The sequence below is a fragment of the Mus caroli genome, unplaced genomic scaffold (genome assembly GCF_978045245.1).
Source record: "Mus caroli unplaced genomic scaffold, Mus_caroli_1 scaffold_11, whole genome shotgun sequence".
In the NCBI taxonomy this organism is placed as follows: domain Eukaryota; kingdom Metazoa; phylum Chordata; class Mammalia; order Rodentia; family Muridae; genus Mus; species Mus caroli.
Genome location: NW_028227266.1, coordinates 120613598 through 120620704, shown reverse-complemented (window position 1 = coordinate 120620704; position 7107 = coordinate 120613598). Strand labels below are relative to the sequence as shown.

The following is a 7107-nucleotide window of genomic DNA, read 5'->3' as shown; positions in this document are numbered from 1 at the left end:
TTTTCTCCTTTGTGAATGTTATGAACTAGCCTTGTTGAGACTTGTTACAGACAAGCCCTGACTTGGTGTGGGAGGGAACCATGGCATGACTTGAATACCAGAACACAAGCATGCCCAAAGGCTATCTTAGGCTATCACAAGTCTTCCTGTGTTCGTTTTGTAATTTGTCTGTGGTTACATAAGCCCTGCTTCCATTTCCACCCACAAGAGAAATGCCGTTTAGAAGTCTTCCCTCAGCTCAGGTCTCTCCATGTAACCTGTCTATCCAGCTGCTAGGTTGGCACCCACTGTAGGCTTCTCCGAAGAGATGGAATGGATAGGCTCTCTCTGTCTATATGGTGGTTTCTGAGGGAAACGTGCTCATGTGGTGACAGAGGCTGAGAACCAGGGGAGCCAGTTCTGGGGTTCACTGACTTGCACTTGGCCTCATTATCAGGGGAGCTGGGACTGGGGATGTGGCCCAGTGGGTAGTGCTCTTGTCTAGAAGGCAGGAAGCCCTGGGGTTGAGCTCCAGAGCCACACAAGCTTGCTGTGGAAGCCCACATCGGTAATCCCAGCGCCCAGCAAATGGAGTTTGTAGGATGGCCTTCAGAGTCACAGTCTGCTACACAGTGAGTTCAAGGTCAGCTTGGGATACACAAGACCCTGTCTCAAGGGATAAAAATGAAGTATCCGTGAAGCTGATGATGTGACATTAGTGAGAAGCTGAGGTCCTGAGAACCAGAGATGGGAAGTTCCAAGGAAAGCCTGGAGTTCTGATGTATGAAGAGAGTGATAGGCCTGACCCGGGGTTTTGTAGTTCAGTTATTCTATCAACAGAGATACATCCTCAGCCCCACAGAGTTCTGTGCACAGCAAATGTCTCTGAAACACACAAACTCTACTTTGCCCAATGGCCTGAGACTTGGAGAAGCTTTCCCTGAGCCCCAACTCTAAGACCTGTTCCTGTAAATTCTCTTTGGAACCCATGCTTCTGTGAAGCATAATTCGTGTTTAAACACCAGAGTTCCTGCCTGGTGCCCTACCCCCTTCTCTTGATTTGGTTTCTGTGTTCACACTTCCTGCGTGCACAGTGTGCGGCATACAGCGGTGCTCATCACTTGTCAAAACAGTAAGGGCCTAACTGTGCTACCCAATCTCCCTCCAGCCTCATAGCGAGGTGTGTGTTGCTCGGGGATCGGACTTTGGCACCTCCTCCAGGCTGGCAGAAGGCTGTGCTCTTCGGATCCTCTATCTCGGGCCTCCTGCCCAGCTGCATAGCCTGCAAGAACCCACGCCCAGGGAGTGTCACTCCAGTCACACGGGGCCTAGACGCCTCTGGAGAACAGCCCTGTCCGCCCCAGGCCAGGCATCGAGGGGACATCGGAGCCTCTTCACACCGCTCGAGGTGAGACTCGCACGTGGGCCTGGGGACCTGCGGAAGAGACGCGGGCCGAGGGGAGCAAACCCGGGCCAGCCCTGTTAGATTCACTCAATTCCCGGGTCTGAACAACTGGACAGCAGAGACGCCTCACGATTGGTCTGTTTGGCGTCGCTTAGCAGCAGCGAATGGGAGCTCACGGTGTGCGCATGAGCACCACATCCTGCCTCCTCCAGCCGGGCCGCGGGTAACCTGCACCCCGCCGGCCGCCGGGGTGGGCTGCGGTGGCCGAGGCGGAGGTCGGCCGCGGGGGCGAGGTGAGGTTAGCGGGCCAGGCGGGCGTGGAGAGGTGGGGTCGGGGTCTAGGCCACCGGGCTGCAGCCCGGGCCGGTGGGACTCCGCCGAGGCCCGGCCCCCTGCACGGTGCGTACCTGGTGGGATGCGCTGCCCACTTTGCATGCTGCCCGGGGCGGGGCCGGGGCGTGTCTCGGGAGGCGGGGCGGTGGTTCCCTTTTCGTAGACTGAACTCTAGTCCTGTCACTTGCTTCTTTTGAGAGCAAACTTTCCTTAGTCCGCTGGTCTAGCAGAATTTGGCTTCTTCAAGGCCTGGTCACCCCTGCACCAACTTTCCTGGACTTGGATAAGCCGGGACAAAGAACCTACAGAGCAGAGCGGGGGGGGGGGTGTCAAGCTTGCAAAAAGCCAAATCCAGGGAAGGAACTGAGTTACCGTTGATGAAAGGTGCCGGTACAGTTTGCGGTTTTGTGAAACGGGGCCCCATGTAACTCGAGTTTGGCCTTGAGCTTGGGATCCTCCTGCCTCCACTCCCCGCCCCCCAAGTTCTGGGATCACAGGTGTATGGCCTCAATGCCCAGCTCGGTTGGTGTAGCGAGTGACAAGATCAGAGAAACTAAAGTAACCCTCAGCGCAGAGCCAATGCTAGAGCAACGTGTCTATAAACGTCTACACAGAGAGTCTATTCAGGTAAAGAACCTGTCAGGGAAATGAAAATGGGGACAGCTTTGCGTAGCCTGACACTGATATACAGGATTCATTCGCACTGCAGCTTTCTCAGGAAGACAGTTGTAGACAGGTCCCTAGAGATACCGCGTAAATGTTTAATGGACAACAGAGAGGACATCTTGAGGTCTCATAAAGAATTTCAGATCAAGGCAGGGGTGATGGTGCACATCTTTAATCCCAGCACTCAGGTGGCAGAGATATAGGCAGTGCATAGCCAGACAAGACAACTGACTTTAGAGTATAATACACTAGGTAAGGAGAGGTGGTTTTATTTTATTTTAGAGACAGGGTCTCACTCTGTAGTCCTGGCTGGTATGAAACTTACTGTGTAGGCCATGCTGGCCTGGGTCTGCCTGCCGCTTCTAAATTCTGGGATTAACGGTGTGTGCCGCTGAGCTTTAACTCCAGCAGCTTACCCACCACTTGGTTCTGTTTTAGGCAGGCTGTCCTGCAGCCTAAACTGCCCTTTATCATGTCACTTACCTGGGGGTGACTTTGAACTCCTGACCTTCCTGCCTCCACCCCACCCCCCAAGTGCTGGTATCATGAGCTTAAGCTTTGCTTTTTTCAAGGGGCACTTGTAGGGACCCTTCCTCTACCAGCAAGTCTCTGATTAGAGATTGTTTGTTTTTTTTTTTTTTTTTTTTTTTTTTTTTGGTTTTTCGAGGCAGGGTTTCTCTGTGTAGCCTTGGCTGTCCTGGAACTCACTCTGTAGACCAGGCTGGCCTCGAACTCAGAAATCTGCCTGCCTCTGCCTCCCGAATGCTGGGATTAAGGGCGTGCGCCACCACGCCCGGCTCTGTTTTTGTTTTTAAACATAGTCTCACTATATCCCAAGTTCTCAGGTGCTGGGATTACAGGTTTGAGACCCACACTGCCTCTGGTTAGGTGTTGGCAGTACTGCGGTGGAGAGGGCATTGAGGTCCACATGCCATGGAAAGATTATGAAACTGGGAGACTGAAGCCTGCTTCTGCCCCCTGATCCTTAGTTTTCCTGACCTGCGAAGTGGGTCCAAGGAAGCTCTAAGCACTTAGTAGCATTATCCATACGAAGGTCCTAGTCCCTCTGCATCCTTGGGAGATTGGGCTCAATCCATTGCATACAGTGACTTTGTGTTTATAGAAATCTGTGCACATTCCCCGTGTGCCTCAGACAATATCTGCATTAATTATAACATCTACATAGTGTGCTGTGTGTGTGGTTGCTGCATATTAGATTGTTTAGGGAATTGTGGCAAGTCTGTACATATTCAGTACAGAAGCAGTTGTTTGTTTGTTTTTTAAAAATATTTTCCATCTAAAGTCGGCTGCATCTGCAGGTGCAGTACCCACAAATATTGAAGAAGGTAGGTGGAGTTCTTAGCCCTTTGACTAAGATCAAGTACAGAGGGACGCCATGATATTCTTTGTATTCAGCTCAGCTATCTTCTGCTCTCAGCTCTTAGAGACGCCGTAGTTGATCCCTGTCTCCTTCTGTATCTCATCCACAAGCAGCTTGGGGCCTAGAGGATCCCAAGCTGGAAATCAGGTCTCAAATCTTGTATGAGAGAGTGAATCCATCACGGGCTTACTGTCCCTTTAGCATGCTTTCCTCAGTACTGCGCCTGTGAAGGGCGCTGGTACCTGGCTGTACTAAATTCTGCTCCTTTTGCTAGGTTAGATTTGTATTTTGCCCCTTGCTTGTGTCCTTACATTGGGGAGATTTGAGTGGAAGATAAAGAGTAAATGTGAGGCTGGGCGTGGTGGCGCACGCCTTTAATCCCAGCACTCGGGAGGCAGAGGCAGGTGGATTTCTGAGTTTGAGGCCAGCCTGGTCTACAAAGTGAGCTCCAGGACAGCCAGGGCTATACAGAGAAACCCTGTCTCGAAAAACAAAACAAAACAAAACAAAAAAAGAGTAAATGTGAGAGGAAAATAAGAATAAAAGAGTGGCTTTGGTATAGCAACAAAGTGTGTGTGTACAGCAGGGACAGCCTGTGATGTATGTATGACAGGCAAGACAGTCTGTGATGTATGTATGACAGAGCAGGACAGTCTGTGATGTATGTATGACAGAACAGGACAGTCTGTGATGTATGTATGACAGAACAGGACAGTCTGTGATGTATGTATGACAGGCAGGACAGTCTGTGATGTATGTATGACAGAACAGGACAGTCTGTGATGTATGTATGACAGGCAGGACAGTCTGTGATGTATGTATGACAGAGCAGGACAGCCTGTGATGTATGTATGACAGGCAGGACAGTCTGTGATGTATGTATGACAGAGCAGGACAGCCTGTGATGTATGTATGACAGGCAGGACAGTCTGTGATGTATGTATGACAGGCAGGACAGTCTGTGATGTATGTATGACAGAGCAGGACAGCCTGTGATGTATGTATGACAGGGCAGGACAGTCTGTGATGTATGTATGACAGGCAGGACAGCCTGTGATGTATGTATGATGGAGCAGGACAGTCTGTGATATATGTATGACAGAACAGGACAGTCTGTGATGTATGTATGACAGGCAGGACAGTCTGTGATGTATGTATGACAGAGCAGGACAGCCTGTGATGTATGTATGACATGCAGGACAGTCTGTGATGTATGTATGACAGAGCAGGACAGCCTGTGATGTATGTATGACAGGCAGGACAGTCTGTGATGTATGTATGACAGGCAGGACAGTCTGTGATGTATGTATGACAGAGCAGGACAGCCTGTGATGTATGTATGACAGGGCAGGACAGTCTGTGATGTATGTATGACAGGCAGGACAGCCTGTGATGTATGTATGACAGGGCAGGACAGTCTGTGATGTATGTATGACAGGCAGGACAGCCTGTGATGTATGTATGACAGGCAGGACAGTCTGTGATGTATGTATGACAGAACAGGACAGTCTGTGATGTATGTATGACAGAACAGGACAGCCTGTGATGTATGTATGATGGAGCAGGACAGTCTGTGATGTATGTATGACAGGCAGGACAGTCTGTGATGTATGTATGACAGGCAGGACAGCCTGTGATGTATGTATGACAGGCAGGACAGTCTGTGATGTATGTATGACAGGCAGGACAGTCTGTGATGTATGTATGACAGGCAGGACAGTCTGTGATGTATGTATGACAGGCAGGACAGTCTGTGATGTATGTATGACAGGCAGGACAGTCTGTGATGTATGTATGACAGGCAGGACAGCCTGTGATGTATGTATGATGGAGCAGGACAGTCTGTGATGTATGTATGACAGAGCAGGACAGTCTGTGATGTATGTATGACAGGCAGGACAGTCTGTGATGTATGTATGACAGAGCAGGACAGCCTGTGATGTATGTATGACAGGGCAGGACAGTCTGTGATGTATGTATGACAGGCAGGACAGCCTGTGATGTATGTATGACAGGCAGGACAGTCTGTGATGTATGTATGATGGAGCAGGACAGTCTGTGATGTGTACAGAGCAGGACAGTCTGTGATGTATGTATGACAGAGCTTTACAGTCTGTGATGTGTACAGATCAAGACAGTCTGTGATGTGTACAGAGCAGGACAGTCTGTGATGTATGTATGACAGAGCTTTACAGTCTGTGATGTGTACAGATCAAGACAGTCTGTGATGTGTACAGAGCAGGACAGTCTGTGATGTCTACAGAGCATGGGTATTGCAAACCTGATAAAGAGAATTAGGAAGTGTGGGAAGTGGATTAGGATGTGTATATAAGCTAGACAATAGTGGCATACACTATTATTCCCAGCACTTGCGAGTCTGAGGCAGGCGGATCTCTGCAAGTTCAAGGCCAGCCTGATCCACAGAATGAGTTCCAATATAGTCAGGGCTGCACATCAAAACCCTGTCTCAAAGAAACAAAACAAAACAAAACAAAAAAACAAAGCAAAAGCAAAAACCAACCAACCAAACAAACAAAAAGCCACCCCAAAACAGTGCACAAAACAAAGAGTCGCACCATATAAGACATGAATGTGGACGTTTGGTCATCTTCCGTGCTTCTGCCTACACAGAACGGTGGGTGCCACAGAAACTTTCTTCTCTCTCTCCAGCTGTTGTGTAGGATCTTCAATGTATGGTTCAGAAGCACGGCAGAGGAACTGCAGAAGTACATTTCTAGTTTCGGTGACAGAAATAAGATGACTTCCACTTTCTCCTCAGTCTGATCAGCAGGGTTTGTTGTTGTTGCTGCTGCTGCTGCTAGTGGTGGTTTTGTTTTGTTTTGTTTTTCTGAGACACTGTTTCTCTGTGTAGTCCTTGGTGTCCTAGAACCTGCTCTGGTCCATCCATCACCACTACCCGGCTAAAATACTTACTTTTAGTTGTGTGTGCTCCAGGTGGCCAGGCAGACAGCAAGCACCTTTATTCTGTGTGATGTGTCAGGGCTTTGTTCAGACCAGTCTTGAACTTGTAGTCCCACCTCCGCCTCGGTGTCAGGATGGCAGGCATCATCTAACCCAGGTTTGCACTCCCATTTTAAATTGAATGCTAGCAGTCTCTGAGGTAGCTCTGTGTAATGAACCCTGGGTCTTTTCATAGTATCTTCCAATTAAAAACACCCGCTAGGTGAGGAGCAGCCGGGGAGGCTCACACAGTCATCAGCACCACAGCTGTGAGCGGAGAGGGCCGTCACGTCGATGATCACATTTACGTACGACTCTTGTAGAAAGAAGCCCACCATGGAGACCTGATGCTAATTTCTTCTTTTCTCCTTTCAGTTTCTGA

General features: G+C 49.5%; 1 protein-coding gene across 3 annotated transcripts in view; it reads left to right on the top strand.

The window, feature by feature from the left end:
- Positions 1 to 465: 465 nt before the first annotated feature.
- Positions 466 to 7107, top strand: part of Sec22c (SEC22 homolog C, vesicle trafficking protein) — a 30110-nt gene continuing 23468 nt past the window's right edge. The window contains exon 1 of one of the 3 annotated variants that reach the window (XM_085828200.1): positions 466 to 1387. The gene's annotated coding sequence lies outside the window, so the exon portion shown is untranslated. The other 2 variants (XM_021172504.2, XM_021172505.3) reach the window with 2 other exon arrangements.